Source organism: Bufo bufo, chromosome 2, assembly GCF_905171765.1.
Source record: "Bufo bufo chromosome 2, aBufBuf1.1, whole genome shotgun sequence".
In the NCBI taxonomy this organism is placed as follows: domain Eukaryota; kingdom Metazoa; phylum Chordata; class Amphibia; order Anura; family Bufonidae; genus Bufo; species Bufo bufo.
The window spans coordinates 54,739,822-54,759,964 of NC_053390.1; positions in this window are offsets into that span (position 1 = coordinate 54,739,822).

The following is a 20,143-nucleotide window of genomic DNA, read 5'->3' on the forward strand; positions in this document are numbered from 1 at the left end:
CCCAGTGCCACCCCCCCCGTGCCATCAGATCAGCCCCTCCATGTCCCCCAGTATCAACAGATCAGCCCCTCCATATCCCGAAGTGCCATCGGATCAGCCCCTCTATGTCCCCCACTGCCATCAGATCAGCCCCTCCATGTCCCCCACTCCCCCAGTGCCATCAGATCAGCCCCTCCATGTCCCCCACTCCCACAGTGCCATCAGATCAGCCCCTCCATGTCCCCCAGTATCAACAGATCAGCCCCTCCATATCCCGAAGTGCCATCGGATCAGCCCCTTTATGTCCCTCAGTGCCATCGGATCAGCCCCTCCATGTCCCCCACTGCCATCAGATCAGCCCCTCTATGTCCCCCAGTATCAACAGATCAGCCCCTCCATGTCCCCAGTGCCATCAGATCAGCCCCTCCATGTCCCCCAGTGCCATCAGATCAGCCCCTCCATGTCCCCAACTCCCCCAGTGCCATCAGATCAGCACCCTCAATGTCCCCCAGTGCCATCGGATCCGCCCCTTCATGTCCTCCAGTGCCATCAGATCAGCCCCTCCATGTCCCCCAGTGCCATCAGATCAGCCCCTCCATGTCCCCCAGAGCCATCAGATCAGCCCCTCCATGTCCCCAACTCCCCCAGTGCCATCGGATCCGCCCCTTCATGTCCTCCAGTGCCATCAGATCAGCCCCTCCATGTCCCCCAGTGCCATCAGATCAGCCCCTCCATGTCCCCCAGAGCCATCAGATCAGCCCCTCCATGTCCCCCAGTGCCATCGGATCAGCCCCTCCATATCCCCCAGTGCCTTCAGATCAGCCCCTCCATGTCCCCCAGTATCAACAGATCAGCCCCTCCATGTCCCCAGGGCCATCAGATCAGCCCCTCCATGTCCCCCAGTGCCATCAGATCAGCCCCGCCATGTCCCCCAGTGCCATCAGATCAGCACCTCCATGTCCCCCATTCCCATCTGCCCCTCCATGCCATCCATTGCCGGCTGTCCTCCATTCAGTGCCATGTACCCAGCGTCAGTGAAATAAAATACTTACCTTTCCTGTAGGGGCGCCGCTCCACAGCTCCTTCCTCTTCTTCTCCGCGCGCTGCACTGGATCCTGACGTCACACAGCGTCAGGTCATGGTGCGCGCTTACGTCCACTATGACCTGACGATGTGTCAGGATCCAGTGTAGCGCGGTACGGGCCGCCGGGTGACCATGGAGCGGTAAGTAATAGCAAGCGCTTCACTCCCGCTCTGTGATCACATGACACAAACGAATCCTCGATGCAAAAAATTTGCATCGATGATTTTTTTGTGTCACATTACTAGATTAAATCGAGTAATAGTTTCAGCCCTAAATGCCATTCAAGTGAATGCATCCGTAGACGGTGGCCACGCGGTCGGTGTCCGTGCGCGGTGGTGTGCATGAATCCTAAAGGGGCTGTTCAAGATCAGCTGCTTTCATAAAAAAAACAGTGCCACGCCTGTCCATGGTTGTGTCTGGTATTGCAGCTCCATTCCATTGAAGTGAATGAGGCTGAGAAGCTATACCACACAGAACTCGTGGACAGGTGGGGAGCTGGTTATGGAAGACAGCAGTCATGTTATGGAAGACAGCAGTCATAACATAAAAGTTATGTACTTCGTATGCATTCCGTTTTTCCGTTCTGTTGAAAGATAGAACATGTCCTATTATTGCCCGCAAATCACGTTCCGTGGCTCCATTCAAGTCAATGGGTCCGCAATTTTTTATATGTAATTACTGTATACTGTATGTGCCATACGGAAAAACGGAACGGAAACGGAAACACAACGGAAACAAAAAAACGGACCGCAAAACACTGAAATAGCCATACGGTAGTGTGAAAGAGGCCTTACTAAGAGGAGTTAAAACCACTCCGGTCAGGGGCTGGAGTAGTTTTTACTCCAGGCGCATGGACTGCTGGAGGTGCTGCCAGATTTATGACGATGGTCTTTGTAAATGACCCCCAGTGTTCTTAGGAAACGGGGTGAAAAAATTTACCCAATGCCACAGGAAAGGATGTGAAGGGGGAAACAAGCAGCAGTCCCTTCAGTCCTGGGTGGCACCATAATGGGGGCCCGCCCTGATCTCTGCTGTGGGGCCTCCTCTCTTGTATGCACCCATGACTTGCCCAGTAAGTGTGGGGCCCCCTCTCTTGTATGCACCCATGACTTGCGCAGTAAGTGTGGGGCCCCCTCTCTTGTATGCACCCATGACTTGCGCAGTAAGTGTGGTGGTGCCACCTCTCTTGTATGCACCCATGACTTGCGCAGTAAGTGTGGGGCCCCCTCTCTTGTATGCAGCCATGACTTGCGCAGTAAGTGTGGGGCCCCCTCTCTTGTATGCACCCATGACTTGTGCAGTAAGGGCTCATGCACACGACCGTATGGCGTTTTCAGTGTTTTGCGAGCCGTTTTTAACGGATCAGTTTTTCCGTTTTTTTTTTCGGTTCAGTTCAGTTTTTTCCGTATGGCATATACAGTATACAGTAATTGCATAGGAAAAATTGGGCTGGGCATAAAATTTTCAATAGATGGTTCCGCAAAAACGGAACGGATACGGAAGACATACGGAGTACATTCCGTATGTGTTCCGTTTTTTTTTAGGACCCATTGACTTGAATGGAGCCACGGAAAGTGATTTGCAGGCAATAATAGGACATGTTCTATCTTTCAACGGAACTACAGAAACGGAATGCACACGGAGACACTTCAGTTTTTTTTGCTGACCCATTGAAATGAATGGTTCTGTATAAGTAACGCATACTGAACAAAAAAAACGGCCAGTATACTGAACGCAAAAAACGTTTGTGTGCATGAGCCCTAAGTGTGGGGCCCCCTCTCTCGTATGCACCCATGACTTGCGCAGTAAGTGTGGCGCCCCCTCTCTTGTATGCCCCCATGACTTGCGCAGTAAGGCCTCATGCACACGATGTTCCGTTTTTGCGTTCCGCAAACCGCGGATCCGCAAAAAACGGAAGCCGTCCGTGTGCCTTCCGCAATTTGCGGGACAGAACGGGCGGCCCATTGTAGAAATGCCTATTCTTCTCCACAAAAGGGACAAGAATAGGACATGCTATTTTTTTTGGCGGGGCCACAGAACGGAGCAAAGGATGCGGACAACACACGGAGTGCTGTCCGCATCTTTTGCGGCCTCTTTGAAGTGAATGGGTCCGCACCCGAGCCGCAAAAACCGGACCCGAACTACGGTCGTGTGCATGAGGCCTTAGTGTGGGGCCCCCTCTCTTGTATGCACCCATAACTTGCGTAGTAAGTGTGGGGCCCCCTCTCTTGTATGCAGCCATGACTTGCGCAGAAAGTGTGGTGGGCCCCCCTCTCTTGTATGCACCCATGACTTGCGCAGTAAGTGTGGTGGGGCCCTCTCTCTTGTATGCAGCCATGACTTACGCAGTAAGTGTGGTGGCGCCCCCTCTCTTGTATGCACCTATGACTTGCGCAGTAAGTGTGGTGGGGCCCTCTCTCTTGTATGCAGCCATGACTTACGCAGTAAGTGTGGTGGCGCCCCCTCTCTTGTATGCACCTATGACTTGCGCAGTAAGTGTGGTGGCGCCCCCTCTCTTGTATGCACCTATGACTTGCACAGTAAGTGTGGTGGCGCCCCCTCTCTTGTATGCAGCCATGAATTGCGCAGTAAGTGTGGTGGCGCCCCCTCTCTTGTATGCACCTATGACTTGCACAGTAAGTGTGGTGGGGCCCCCTCTCTTGTATGCAGCCATGAATTGCGCAGTAAGTGTGGTGGCGCCCCCTCTCTTGTATGCACCTATGACTTGCGCAGTAAGTGTGGTGGCGCCCCCTCTCTTGTATGCAGCCATGACTTGCGCAGTAAGTGTGGTGGCGCCCCCTCTCTTGTATGCAGCCATGACTTGCACAGTAAGTGTGGTGGCGCCCCCTCTCTTGTATGCAGCCATGACTTGCACAGTAAGTGTGGTGGCGCCCCCTCTCTTGTATGCAGCCATGACTTGCACAGTAAGCTGATAATTCCTGCGTGTTCCTTCGATGTGATAATATTTGATAATTATGACCCTGAGGTAATTACTCCTCTTCATAACACATGAATGGCCTCCATTGTGTCACAGAGCCAGATCCAGATTATTAGTAAGAAAGACGCGAAATTAGGGGAACGCTAAACATCGGCGCCGTGCAGAACAATTTGCCTTTTACTTGTTGATCCTATCGCTTGAGATGTGAAATTCACAGAACAGCGAAAACACAGCATTTTGTATAAAGGAGCATTGTCAACAGTCCCGATGGTGCTGGGACAATCCGGCGACTCAAGCAGCGAAAGGGGAGGGGCTTGCATTAGTCAAGAGAGTCACTGAATTTATGGGCTTAAATGTCCCATTTTTTATACTTTTTAGATGTCGGTAACTATGAGTACATGGGGCGCAGGGATTGTGCATCATGTCACCCCTGATGTTTACGGCAGTTAAATTAAAGGGGTTGCCCAGGATTGTACCATTGATGGCCTATCCTCAGGATTCAACACCCGGCACCCCCGCCGATCAGCTGTTTTGGGGTAGCTCCGGAGACAAAACTACGCAACTCTATCCATTATGCAGTGGATGGAGATGGTCACCATTCACTTCACTGGGTGCAGTGCTGCAGTTACCAGTTCCGTCCACTACACCATGGATGGCGCCGTGTAGTTCTGGTCCTGGAGCTATTGCAGAACAGCTGATCGGCGGGGGGCCGGGTGTCGGACCCCCACCGATCAGATATTGATGACTAATCCTGAAGATAACATTTTAATCCTAGACAACTCCCTTAGGGCTCTTTCAGACAAGCGACTCCATTGCGGGAATCACGCTCCGTGTGTGTGTGAGTGTGATCCTCCGTTCTGGACTTGCAGGAGCGCAGGGTGTTATCATGATTTATAATGCTGTGTGTCTCTGCGTGACCTTTTTACTACAGAAACATACAGCTTTATGTCAGTATGATTCTGTAGCAATAAGGGCTCATGCACACGACCGTATGTATTTTGGGGTCTGCAAAAACGGATCCTGCAAAAAACATGGATGACGTCTGTGTGCACGGAACCGCTGGCCCCTAATAGAACAGTCCTATGCTTGTCCGTAACGCGGACAATAATAGGACATGTTCTATTTTTTTTTAGAACGGACATAAGTCAACGGAATGCACACGGAATAACGCAAAAAAAAATGGAACGGACACAGAAAGAAAATACGTTCGTATGCATGAGCCTTAATGCTGTGCGCTCCTACAAGTCCAGAACGGAGGATCACGCTCACACACACGGAGCGTGATTACATTGCAGGTTTTGTTTTTGCTTTTTCAGAGAATGAAAAATCATGCTCTCATTGATTCTATTTCAAGATCTCTGCTTGCTGTCAGTCTGCTTGGTATTCATTACCTGCGTGCAGAGGCTGAAAAGCACATCACTATGCGTATATCTGTGCGAGCGGCACATTTTTAGGGCAGGTTTTTAGCTTCTGGAATGCAATGAATTAAAGGGTGTGGTTAAAATGACACCAAAAGGGGTCTGCTTTTTGTTTTGGGACAATGCGCCACTCATGTCCTTGGGCTGTGTGTGGTATTGCAGCTCAGATGCATTTAGATGAATGGTGCATAGCTGCAATGTTAGGCACAACCCATGGACAAGCATGGCTCTGATTCTGGAAGTAAAAAAAAAAAGGAGACTCCTCTTTTGACCAGGACCCCTAACATACATGAACTCAGGTGTCCTCTCTTCCAGGACCCCTAACATACATGAGGTCAGGTGTCCCCCTCTTCCAGGACCCCTAACATACATGGGGTCAGGTGTCCCCCCTTCCAGGACCCCTAACATACATGAGGTCAGGTGTCCCCTCTTCCAGGACCCCTAGCATACATGAGGTCAGGTGTCCCCTCTTCCAGGACCCCTAACATACATGAGGTCAGGTGTCCTCTCTTCCAGGACCCCTAACATACATGAGGTCAGGTGTCCCCTCTTCCAGGACCCCTAACATACATGAGGTCAGGTGTCCTCTCTTCCAGGACCCCTAACATACATGAGGTCAGGTGTCCCCTCTTCCAGGACCCCTAACATACATGAGGTCAGGTGTCCCCTCTTCCAGGACCCCTAGCATACATGAGGTCAGGTGTCCTCTCTTCCAGGACCCCTAGCATACATGAGGTCAGGTGTCCCCTCTTCCAGGACCCCTAACATACATGAGGTCAGGTGTCCCCCCTTCCAGGACCCCTAGCATACATGAGGTCAGGTGTCCCCTCTCCCAGGACCCCTAACATACATGAGGTCAGGTGTCCCCTCTTCCAGGACCCCTAACATACATGAGGTCAGGTGTCCCCCCTTCCAGGACCCCTAACATACATGAGGTCAGGTGTCCCCTCTTCCAGGACCCCTAACATACATGAGGTCAGGTGTCCCCTCTTCCAGGACCCCTAACATACATGAGGTCAGGTGTCCCCTCTTCCAGGACCCCTAACATACATGAGGTCAGGTGTCCTCTCTTCCAGGACCCCTAACATACATGAGGTCAGGTGTCCCCTCTTCCAGGACCCCTAACATACATGAGGTCAGGTGTCCCCTCTTCCAGGACTCCTAACATACATGAGGTCAGGTGTCCTCTGTTCCAGGACCCCTAACATACATGAGGTCAGGTGTCCCCTCTTCCAGGACCCCTAACATACATGAGGTCAGGTGTCCCCTCTTCCAGGACCCCTAACATACATGAGGTCAGGTGTCCCCTCTTCCAGGACCCCTAACATACATGAGGTCAGGTGTCCCCTCTTCCAGGACCCCTAACATACATGAGGTCAGGTGTCCCCTCTTCCAGGACCCCTAACATACATGAGGTCAGGTGTCCCCTCTTCCAGGACCCCTAACATACATGAGGTCAGGTGTCCCCTCTTCCAGGACCCCTAACATACATGAGGTCAGGGAGGGAGAGGTTTCAGTCAGACAACACTATAGTGTAATTTTCCATGGCTCCCGTAGATTATAATGGAGAGTGAGGATGTACTGTATGTGCGGCCACCTCTGGGGGCAGCAGGACATTGAGTATAACGTCACATAATGAACTGGTGGACTGCCACTGGAAAAACTGGTCTTCCAGTATCATGAAGACCAGCCTTTAGGGGCGTGCACCCTACGTGCTCCAACATGGCACATCGCCTGTTACTACTAAAAGGGGCATTACCGGCTTTAAGGCTAGGTCTACACGACGACATGTGTCGCGCGACAGATAGAACACAACTACACTGCAACATTTGTCGCGCGACTATTTTTATGATGGTAGTCTATGGTGTTGCGATGCGACATACTGCGACGCGACAGTCGCAGAAAAATCCATCTCGCATGTCGCAGTGCGACACCATAGACTACCATCATAAAAATTGTCGCGTGACATTGGTGCGACAAATGTCGTTGTGTAGACCTAGCCTAATAGTAAACTTGCCAACATTTCCAGTTTGGCCTCTGGGAGACTGCATGGTGCGGAGGCTAACCTTTTTTGGGCATTTACATGTTTCTTTTCACAGGCACTGTCCCCTTTACTGGGGCTGTACCCCCTTTTGCACGGCAGCCCACCCCTTCGATGTATATTTGTCCACATGCATTTAAAGTACACAGAGGGCTGTTTTCCGGGAGATTTTACAGCTCATATGGGGGGGGTCTCTCCTTTTTCCAGAAGCCTCCCGGATGTCCCAGAAGAGATGGCAAGCATGCCTAATAGAGCACCCATCACCTAATATTACATTCTCCAGCTTATGTACTGGGCAATGTCCTTTGGATCCCTTACGTCAATGATACAGTGCTGCCCATAATTATTCATACCCCTGGCAAATTTTGACTTAAAGTTACTTTTATTCAACCAGCAAGTAATTTTTTTGTAAATGTAAATAAAAGCTGAGAAATGTTTTTTTCCCCCCACAATAATGCCTCTTGTACATCGTCTTATTATCTTTTGGGAGACACCTATGTCATTTCCCGTCAAAAAATGACTTGCTGGTTGAATAAAAGTAACTTTACGTAAAAATTTGCCCGGGGTATGAATAATTATGGGCAGCACTGTATATGGGCACTGTATGGGTATGTTCAGACGGAGGATTTTGCCGTGGGTTTTCATGCGGATCCGTTCTAAGTTTAGCTCCATTGAATGGACTAAAGCGCGAGCAGGCTCCTGCTGCAGCTTTGTGAGGAGTCCATGCGGTAACCACGTCAAGAATGGACCTGTACATTCTTGGTGCGGTCTTGAAAACGGTACGTTAAAAATCCTCGGCCGCATGAAATGTGGCATAGCCTCCCATTAGGCTATGCCAGTGCGCATGTTAGGCCCGGTTTTTGGCACTGAATCCACACTAAAAAACCACGCTCAGAATCCTCCGTCTGAACATACCCTGACTGCGTTACGGAATTCCGTTATAACGGAATTTTAGGGCGGAATGCAAAACGGAAGCCTTTAAGAGGCATTCTGCTTTGCTCCGTCCTAAAACATGTTTATGGTGACATATAACGGTTCTGTTAAACATAACAGGACAATTTGCTTCCGTCATGTATAACGGAACCGCTATTTGTCCCCATAGACATGTATTAGGACGAAGCAAAACAGAATTCCTCCTAAAGGCTTCCGTTTTGCATTCCGTCCTAGAATTCCGTTATAACTCTGGGATTCCGTAATACCAAGGCGAACCCAGCAGTATTTATTTGGATCCCTTACGGCAATGGTATATGGGTAATATATGACTGTATTATTTACGCTGTATATGGTTCATGGGGCTATGGCACTAGAGAAAATTGGATCGGGTTACGATATGACAGCGACTAAACCCCAGTGACTTGTTGGCGACACGGGGCTAGCACTGCCCTGTGGGCGTGCAGGGGTTAATGTCCCAGGGGCCTGAGCCTGTGACCCTTGTCTCCGCTCTGTCCACATATCTGTGTGTGGGTTATGATAAACACACCAGTAGCTCCAGTCCCAGCAGTGTGGAGACAGGCTCTGATAACACAGACTGACAGCTGAGCCGTCCTTAACAGCTCTGGGATAATCCAGTTTGTTCTCATGTCCTGGAGAGCGGTCTCCCTCCTCGCCCCCTCCCAGACACTTTAGAGAAGGGATTTACAAGTGCCCTATGACAGCCCAGGGCGTCAGCGCTGCCCTGGCCATAGCTTCCTGACTAGCAGATAGGCACACTCCTGCCTTGGAACAGCATTGCAAAAGTATTCAACACCTTAAGGCCTCTTTCACACGAACGTGCAATACACGGGGGCGCCGTTCCGTGTGCATTCCGCATCACCGTGTGCAATTCCGCATTCACTTCAACGGGTCCGCAAATCCGGAGGTGCGGAACGGAACCCTACGGAAGCACTACGGAGTCGCGTACTTCCGTTCCGCAAAAAAGATAGAACATGTCCTATCTTTTTGCGGAACGGGCGGATCGCAGACCCGTTAAAGTGAATGGGTCCGCGATCCGCTGCGGCTGGCCCACGGTCGGTGTTCGTGCATTGCGGGCCTCAGCACGGCCACGGGGCGCACACGTTCGTGTGCAGGAGGCCTAAAGAGCATTTCCTATCTCAGTCCTTGAGTCGTCCTCTTCTGTCCAAACCCGATCCTGTTTATTTAGTCATGTCTGGGAAAGGCGAGTGACAACCGGTATAGGCTCAATTCAGCTCCTAGAGGGTCCTCGCAAAAATTTCTTGACCCTCTGGTTGGCAAATCTGTCTGGTGATGCATTCCTTACACGGCTGTATGTATTTTGCAGTCCTCAAAACATGGAGCTGCAAAAAAAAACAGGTGACATCCGTGTTGCATCCGTTTTTTTTGGGGATCCTTTGTAACAATGCCTGTCCTTGTCCGCAAAATAAGCAACAATAGGACATGTTCTATTTTTTTTTTTGCGGAACGGACATACGGACACGGAGTGCATACAGGGTCATTTTCATTTTATTTCAAGCCCCATTGAAATGAATGGTTACGCATACAGACCTGTAAAAAAACGTAACAGAAACTGAAGAAAAATATGTTTGTGTGCATGAGCCCTTATATTATAGAAGGGCTTCTGTGGGCTTCCGGGTCCAAGCCTCCACGACGCAAAAGATAAGACATGTCCTATCTTTGTCCACATCTTGCAGATTGCGGATCCATTGAAGTCAATGGTTTTGCACTGTGATGCTGTGTGCACACAGCCGCTGCCCGTGTTTTGTGGATTCGTGGTTTGCGGTCCACAACAAAGGCGCGGCCGTCGCACATTCATGTGAATGCGCCCTAACTAGACAGAATTGTCTTTCAGGACTCTAGGACAGCTCATCAGAGGGGAAATTTGGTTAATTTGAACCTTTCATGCTTTGGTTAAAAAAAAACACAACTTTTTTTTTTAACAAAAAAAGTTTGTTTGTTTGTTTTTTTTAATGAAACTAAATTAAAAAAAATAAAAATTTGATGACCAATCCGTCCCATTGTTGGATTTGATGAAAAGAAAGGAATTTTAAAATGAAAGGGGTTGGCCCATCTCATACAACGGTGGCTAGGACCACAGAGGTCCATCTCTAGAAGAGAGCCCGCAAAGTGAAGAGGAAGGACCGCACATGCATGGCCGCCCTCAATTCACTTCTATGGGATGCCAAAACAGCCAAGCTTGTCTATTTTCAGAAGTCCCATAGAAATGGATGGGAAGTGCACCGCAAACGCACAGCCAACACTCCATTCACTGCTATCGGGCCCACGGAAATCGGCTTATTTTTGGCAGCCCCTTGAAAAGGAATGGAGGGTTGCCACGCATGCACGGTCCTCCGGTCTAGAGATAGGTTTGTGATGTATGAGATGGGCCAACCCCTTTAATATGACTTAGGCTACGCGCACACGACCGTTCCGTTTTTTGCGGTCCGCAAAACACGGATGGCGTCCGTGTGCGTTCCGCAATTTGTGGAACGGCATGGACAGCCTTTAATATAACTGCCTATTCTTGTCCGCAAAGCGCGGACAAGAATAGGACATGCTATATATTTTTTGCGGGGGCCACGGAACGGAGCAATGGATGCGGACAGCACACGGAGTGCTGTCCGCATCTTTTGTGGGCCCATTGAAGTAAATGGGTCCGCATCCGAGCCGCCAAAACTGCAGCTCGGATGCGGACCAAAACAACGGCCGTGTGCATGAGGCCTTATCAGAATGAATACTGCAAATAGTCAGAAAAACCTGCAGAAAATGTTACAAAAAGTGTATTGATGGGATATGGGCCAAGAAATTGTATCAAGATATTTGCATGTAAAGTCAGAGAGGATGAATCAGATGCCGAAAACCTTTGTTACATGTCGGACAGACCTGACATTTCTGACAAATTTTGTGATTTTTAGGTCCCCAAACAGAGACTAAGAGGACGGCAGATCTGCCCCATGGGCTCTGCGTGCTGGGAAAGATCCTCGCTGACATCCTACTATGTCTTAAAGGGGTTGTCCGGGTTCAGAGCCGAACCCGGACAACCCCTTTAAGCCTCATTCACATGTCCGTGTCCGCACTCAAATCCATGAGCAGGTGAAGGATCCGTGTTGGGTCCGTGTGTCACTGACACTGCTGAAAAATAATTTTCAAAGCATCTCTTCCTAATGATCCGTGAAACACAGATGGCATCCGCGGTTTTCACGGACCCATAGATTATAATGGGCGTGATGGATGCGAGGACACGGACAAAATAGAGCATGCATCCGTGCTAAAAATAAAACGGACACGCGGACAGTGCTAAAACACTGATGTGTGAATACACACATTAAAGTGAATAGGGACGTGTGCTGTCCGTGAAACACTGACGTGCGAATGAGGCTTTATTCTTCATACTTTACACAGTGGTACAAATCACCGACCATGTTCACTTAGAGCTTTCGTCCTGGCCGATTACTTAATTCCTCAAGAATTCTGTAGCCATTTTTAAAATCAGCTTCACATACATTTATGCAAATGACTGGGAAGTGAAATGTAACTCTTTGGGCGCTGAAAGGGAAAGCTCCAGATTCCATTTCACGCGGGGGGCACATACAGGAATCCCACTGGTTGGCTTCAGTTCTTTTCAGACATGTTCCAAAAATAAGCACAAGAAAAATTAAATAAAAAAGGAAACTATAACTTTTATTCAGAAAACAGTACATAGAATTTTTCTTTAAAGGGATGTTTCCAGAGAACGGGCAGCGCACAAACTCCTGTCTGACTGGTTAAAGGGTTCCCCAAAGTGGAAGAGAGGACACCCCGTGTGCACGATGTCCTCTACATTCACTGCTATGGGGCTTCGAGCAAGCGAAATCGGCTATTTTCAGATGTTCCATAGAAATTATTGGAGAGAAAACCGCCCAAGCGCGTCCACCTTTGACTCCAATGGGACTGCTGGACACCGCCGAGGCAGCACCTAGCTATATTTGGGACTCCCATAGCGGTGAATAGAGGGTGGCCGCACATGTGTGGCTGCTTTCCCTTAATGGGGTTGTTTCATCTCTGGGATCTGCTCCTATCTCCTGAACGGGACCCCCGAAGTAAGCAGGTGTGAATGCGTGGCCACCCTACATTGATTTCTATGGGAGCCGAAAATAGCTGAGCCAGCCGGCTATCTCCGACGTTCCCATAGAAGTGAGCTGGGTGGCGTACTCTCCATTCATTTCTATGGGACTGACGAAAATAGGTGAGCATGCTTGTGCTGCCATAGAGATAAGTGGAGAGTAGCCCATGCACTCTCCGTCACTTTTGGGGGCCCATTCTCGAGAGGAGGAACCTGCACCTATCTGATCATTTAAGGCATATCCTAGCCCCATAAATATTAATATGGCAATACACCTATGAGTAGCTCCCATCCACCACATCCAGGTGGAGAAAGAATGGCGGAGACCGTGGAGCCCGTTCCCATAGAGGACCCACATTCTCAACAGCGTTGGGACCTGCACCTATCTGACATTTAGGGCATAGTCTGTGAAATTGGGATTAGTTACCTACATTGAACATTAAATAAAAGAAAAAAATCCCCATGGAGGTTGTCCCCCAGATTTCCCAGAAAAATATACAACTAAAAGAAGGTGAGATAGGTCTTAAGGGACTTCACAAGACGATAAGGGATTCAAAGAGGGAGCTCCTCAGTGGTGCCATAGAGGTTACTGGACAACATTAGGCTACTTTCACACTCGCGTTTGGTGCGGATCCGTCATGGACGGATCCGTTCAGATAATACAACCGCCTGCATCCGTTCAGAACGGATCCGTTTGTATTATCTGTAACATAGCCAAGACGGATCCGTCTTGAACACCATTGAAAGTCAATGGAGGACGGATCCGTTTTCTATTGTGCCAGATTGTGTCATAGAAAACTGATCCGTCCCCATTGACTTACATTGTGTGTCAGGACGGATCCGTTTGGCTCAGTTTCGTCAGACGGACACCAAAACGCTGTGAGCCTCCAAAGCGGAATGAAGACTGAACGGAGGCAAACTGATGCATTCTGAGCGGATCCTTTTCCATTCAGAATGTATTAGGGCAAAACTGATCCGTTTTGGACGGCGTGTGAGAGCCCTGAACAGATCTCTGAAAAGGAAAGCCAAAACGCCAGCGTGAAAGTAGTCTAAATCTGCTTTGTAGGAGCCTTGAAAATCCTTGGAAACTTTATGCTGGAACGTGCCGGGACTGGAGGTAAAGGTGCTGTGGACGTAACAGATCAGACCAATGACCCGCAATGGAAAACTAATGTACTAAATGTGTCCACTAACCTGGAGACAGCAAAATGACCAACGCATTTCACATCTAAGTTTAACTGATTGATGACATGATTCATGTAGGAAAGTCTCTCCAGTCCCAGAAGGTCTGTGCGGCTGAATATTATCAGTGGCCCCAGAGGAGCTGTGGGGTATATATACAGGTAATAGGGCTGAGGATTATATCATTACATATATAGATGGAGGCAGTGATAATATGTATTATATATATAATACACACTGATGTGACTGACAACAATCTCTCTACTGTTAGCCGTATATATAGCTGATTCGAATAAAAAAAAATGATAAGATAGGTGTATATATACAGAGTTACATATTGTTATAGATGTTTCATGTATATATGGCCATACTGATATGTGTATATTATATATGAATATATATGAACAGTCAGGGTGATGATATGTATATTACTATGTGGTGTCTCATGTATGGATATGGCCCTGCTTCTGTGTATACGAGGCTGATGTGTATATGTGCTGTATCCTATGGCCTTGCTGTGTGTATGAGGCTGATGTGTATATGTGCTGTATTCTATGGCCCTGCTGTGTATATGAGGCTGATGTGTATATGTGCTGTATCTATGGCCCTGCTGTATATGAGGCTGATGTGTATATGTGCTGTATCCTGTGGCCCTGCTGTATATGAGGATGATGTGTATATGTGCTGTATCCTATGGCCCTGCTTCTGTGTATACGAGGCTGATGTGTATATGTGCTGTATCCTATGGCCCTGCTGTGTATATGAGGCTGATGTGTATATGTGCTGTATCCTATGGCCCTGCTGTGTATATGAGGCTGATGTGTATATGTGCTGTATCCTATGGCCCTGCTGCTGTATATATGAGGCTGATGTGTATATGTGCTGTATCCTATGGCCCTGCTGTGTATATAAGGGTGATGTGTATATGTGCTGTATCTATGGCCCTGCTGTATATGAGGCTGATGTGTATATGTGCTGTATCCTATGGCCCTGCTGTATATGAGGCTGCTGTGTATATGTGCTGTATCTATGGCCCTGCTGTGTATATATGAGGCTGATGTGTATATGTGCTGTATCCTATGGCCCTGCTGTGTATATGAGGCTGCTGTGTATATGTGCTGTATCCTATGGCCCTGCTGTGTATATAAGGGTGATGTGTATATGTGCTGTATCTATGGCCCTGCTGTATATGAGGCTGCTGTGTATATGTGCTGTATCTATGGCCCTGCTGTGTATATATGAGGCTGATGTGTATATGTGCTGTATCCTATGGCCCTGCTGTGTATATAAGGGTGATGTGTATATGTGCTGTATCCTATGGCCCTGCTGTGTATATAAGGGTGATGTGTATATGTGCTGTATCTATGGCCCTGCTGTATATGAGGCTGATGTGTATATGTGCTGTATCCTATGGCCCTGCTGTATATGAGGCTGATGTGTATATGTGCTGTATCCTATGGCCCTGCTGCTATGTATATGAGGCTGATGTGTATATGTGCTGTATCCTATGGCCCTGCTGTGTATATAAGGGTGATGTGTATATGTGCTGTATCTATGGCCCTGCTGTATATGAGGCTGATGTGTATATGTGCTGTATCCTATGGCCCTGCTGTTGTCCTCCGGATTCACAGGCCTACAGCCGGCAGTGCAGGGGTTACTCCCACAACCAGTCTGAGTGGAGCTGCCCAGTGCGGCGCCAGTACAGAGTCTGTGAACAATGGGAGTGTGAGACCCGGAGCAGCGGCGCCGCCTCCTCATTATCAGCCGCAGCATCTCCTGCCCCGCAGCTACTGAGCAGCACCTGGCCTGGGAGCCCGGCAGTCTGCGTGCCCCAGGCGGGGGGCACATGAGGAGGGCACTAATGCATGGGGGGTAGGGGGATAGATATATATATATAGCCTGCCCTCAGCCACCACAGAGCGGGTGAAGCTGGCACTAGACTTGGGGTCAGGAGCCGCACACTGATGGCGGTGACGTCACGCGATTTTTTTTCGCAATTGTAAAGGCGCTCAGCTTTCATTTCTTTACCCTCTGTGGAAAAAATGAAAGCTGCACTGTGATTGGTTGTTATGGGTAACGCTTGTCATTCTATTGAATACAGTTGATTAATGGCCAACCAATCACAGGGCAGAATTCAATATTCAGAAGAACCAAAAGAAATGAAAGCTGCTCAGTGATTGGTTGCTATGGGCAACAGAGAGAGTTTTCATAAATCTGGGCAGTTCAGCCTGAGATTTCTAATCGAAGGACTTGCCGATAGCAGCGAATCGCAGCACAGCTTTCATTTCCTATAATCATTCTAAAAAATGAAAGCTGCACTGATTGGTTGCTATGGGCAACAAAGACATGTTCATAATGCTTCCTAAAATGGGACTTTCTTTCACCATTGTGCTCCTTTTTTTTCTTTGGTCACTGGTGTTTTTTTGCATAAGCAGCCTGGGTATGGCATGTTTTTTACAATAGGCTTCCCAATAGACCATCAAATATGCCGGGAAAATGCACGTTACCAATGCAACAGATTAAAAATACCACTAAAAATGCTTGTAAATACAGCTGAAAAAAAATCCTGCAAAAAAGTGTTTAAAGGAGACATTCAATGGGGCCGGTTTTTCATAGCCCCGTCGTGTATGATAACCAGGCACATACGCCTCGTCATAAATTGGGTCCTTGCGTCTGTTCTACGCCAAACAACTGGCATAGATGATGATAAATCTGGCGGGGCTGCCAGCCCCACCTTTGCCACGCTCCTTTTTCCAGAAAGTGGTGAGGCTGGTGGAGTGACGGCACTTTTTGTGCAGTTTGCAACTTTTTCAAGTGTAATTTTAATGATAAATTTGGCCCCCCAGCAGCTGTAGTAATGGAGAAATCCACACTGACCTGCCCACCGCTGCACCGGTCCAGCTCCATGGCGTCTTCACGGGATACGTCCGCCTCTGCAGACAATGACTGCCCTCGGGGATGGTGTGTCCCCAAGTGGCATGGGACCCAGCAGTCACCCACCGCTGATGCCAGTCACTGTCTGCAGAGGCGAACATGACCCCGTCTGTGCAGAAGGTAACAGATGGGGACAGGAAGACCAGTGGAGATAGCCAGGATGCTGGAGCAGCGGGCACCAGGTCACTGTGGATTTCTCTACATGTATAGCCAACTGGGGGGCAAATAAAAAAACAAACAAACAAACTGGACAACCCCTTTAAATATATTCTTTTCAGGAAGTCTGTCCCCGATCTTGAAATGCTGCAATGACCTGTAGCCCATGCAAACAAGATTTTTTGCTTAAAGTCCCCAAAACCTCTTTTAATCTTTTAACCACTTAAAGGGGTATTCCAGGACCTATCCTGAAGACAGGTCATCAATATTTTCTTCCCGGATAACCCTTTTAAGGATGCGTCATATTTTGAACACAGGATTCAGGACGCAGGGTTTGTTTTTTTTTGTTTGTTTTTTTATCTCTGCATTTCAAAAGCCGTTTTTTCATTTTTCTTTTGATATAGCCACATGGGGTTTGTTTTTTGGCCGGACCAATCGTAGTTTTCATTGGTTCCTTTTTGATGTACATACAACTTTTTCATCACTTCTTATTTTTTATTTTATTTTTTCAGAAGGTGGAATGAATGAAAAAAGAGCAATTTTGGCATTTTTATGGGATAAATCATGTGATTATGTATTTTCTTTTAAATTTACTTTGTATGTAAAGTCAAAGGCGCTTCGGTGATTTTTTTATTTCCACTTTTTCCTTTTTTTCCTACAACCTTTGGACCTCTGATCACCCATATAATAGACATATATTGCGGTGTATGATGTCAATTACAGTAAAACTGAGGCTACTTTCACACTCTTGTTTTTGGCAGATCCGTCATGAATCCGTTACAATAATACAACCGCATGCATCTGTCATGAACGGATCCGTTTGTATTATCTGTAACATAGCCAAGACGGATCCGTCATGAACACCATTGAAAGTCAATGGAGGACGGATCCGTTTTCTATTGTGCCAGATTGTGTCAGAGAAAACGGATCCGTCCCCATTGACTTACATTGTGTGTCAGAATGGATCCGTTTGGCTCAGTTTTGTCAGGCGGATACAGAAACGCTGCAAGCATCGTTTTGGTGTCCGCCTCCAAAGCGGAATGGAGACGGAACGGAGGCAAACTAATGCATTCTGAGCGGATCCCTTTCCATTCAGAATGCATTAGGGCAAAACGGACCGCTTGTGAGAGCCCTGAACGGATCTCACAAACGGAAAGCCAAAACGCGAGTGTGAAAGTAGCCTGACAGTATGCCAATTAGGCCCTGCTAAATACAGAACCTAATAGGCAACTGAACGTTGTAGGCCTGGGGACCATTCTGGCTGCCATGGCAAGCCCTCTGCACCCTGCCATCATGTCACGGGGGGGCTGATGGGCTGAAAGAGGAAAAGAGAGGAGTTATACTGCCAGGATCCGAGTTAACTCCATTTCCAGAACGATCTGAAGAATAGATCAGGCATCAGTCCTTTGCATAAATCTACACGCCCTCAAATTTATAAGGTCTCTTTCACACGAGCGAGTTTTCCAAGCGGGCGATATGCGTGACGTGAACGCACAGCACCCGCACTGAATCCTGAAAAACGCAGCATGTTCTATATTCTGGGTTTTTTACGCAGCTCTGGCCCCAAGTGAATGGGGCTTCAGTGAAAAACGCATTGCACCCGCACGGAAAAAACTGAACGCAATCGCAGACAAAACTGACTGAACTTGCTTCCAAAATGGTGCGAGTCTCACTGAACGCATCCGGAGCCAATCCGTCACGCTCGTGTGAAAGAGGCTTCTTTGTTAGGAAATCCTTTGCCATCATTTAATGTCTACAAGGTATACAACCCCATTCATTGTATGCTCCTTGTCACTTATAGTTCTCACCGTTATCGTTAAAGATGGCGCCATGCGGCGTCTGCTCTTCCAGTTTCTGTTTGTATAGAAAGTGTCTGTTCCTCAGCCAATGGCGGAGCAGCCCAAATTTTATTTGGGATGATAAATTTGCTTGAGGCTGAATGGGAGTCAGGCCCAGGTGCGTCCTGCAGGAGATGTCACTGAGATCTTCTGTTGTCACCCGTGTTCCTTGCATTTATGGAAGAACCTTTAAAGTTTGCGCTCCTGCATGATACTTCCTCATGTTGAAGAGTACGGATGGTGCCTGGGGCTGGGGATGCGTGTGCCTGCAGCGTGAGCGCCAGTAACAATGCTCAGCAGGCCATCACCTTCATACATGAGTATTATTAGTATTTTAAGGCGGGAGGGAGGGGGGGAGGGAATACTTTTGCCCCAGGTACAACTGACAACATTCTGACACCCATCAGCAGACCACACAGTACATAACCACCCTCTGGTCATGTCTAATTGAAATTTCTTGTCATTTTCTTGTCTCTTCTAATCTAGTGGGTGATGCTGACAACCAATATGGCCGCCATTACATAGCTTCCCTAGGTGGGTGGAGTTATTTTAGCTGTCATATCGATTGTCACGTGGCTTTCCTGCCCCCCAAAAATAGATGTCACATAATACTACATTTCTCAGACAGTTCCACTTCCGAGATGTACCTCATCATTGGGAAGCTCCCTGAGAAAAGTGGACAAGCCCTTTAAGTGAGATCATATTTCTAAGCAGTGATGTTTGTAAAGGGGATGGGCGGTGACAACGATAGATGTCACTATTAAAGGGTCTTAAATGGGTTGTCTGGGCTACAGACATTCATGTCCTATCCTTAAGAGAGGTCCTTAATATCAGATTGTGTGGGTACGACAGCCCCACCGATCAACTATTTTGGGCTGCTGCAAACAGCGCCGTATACCATGTAGTGGCCGTGTCTGGGTACTGCATCTCGCCTCCCATTCAAGTTAATGGGAAATGAGCTTCAGTACATTGGCGCCAGAAATTACACAGTGTACGGAGCCTTCTGCGTCCGCTCTGCACACTGTTAGCTCCCGATGCTGTGGCCCCCACCGATCTGATATTGATGACCTATCCTGGGAATAAGCCATAAATATCTGCAGCACAGAGAAACAAGTTAAGCCCATCTGTCAGCAGATTTGTCCCTATGACACTGGCTGACCTGTTACATGTGCGCTTGGCAGCTGAAGGCATCTGTGTTGGTCCCATGTTCATATGTGTCCACATTGCTGAGAAAAATGATTTTTTATTATATGCAAATGAGCCTCTAGGAGCAATGGGGGCGTTACCATTACACCCAGAGACTCGGCTCTCTCTGCAACTGCTGTGCCTTTTCCACTTTGACAGCACCAGGCAGGCGGGAGGAGGTTTTCACTGCCTGTCCCTCTCAATCAAAGTGCAAGTGGTGCTGCAGTTGCAGACAGAGCAGAGCCTCTAGGTGTAACGGCAACGCCCCTGTTGCTCCTAGAGGCTCATTTGCATATATTAAAATATAATTTTTCTCAGCAATGGCTGAATGA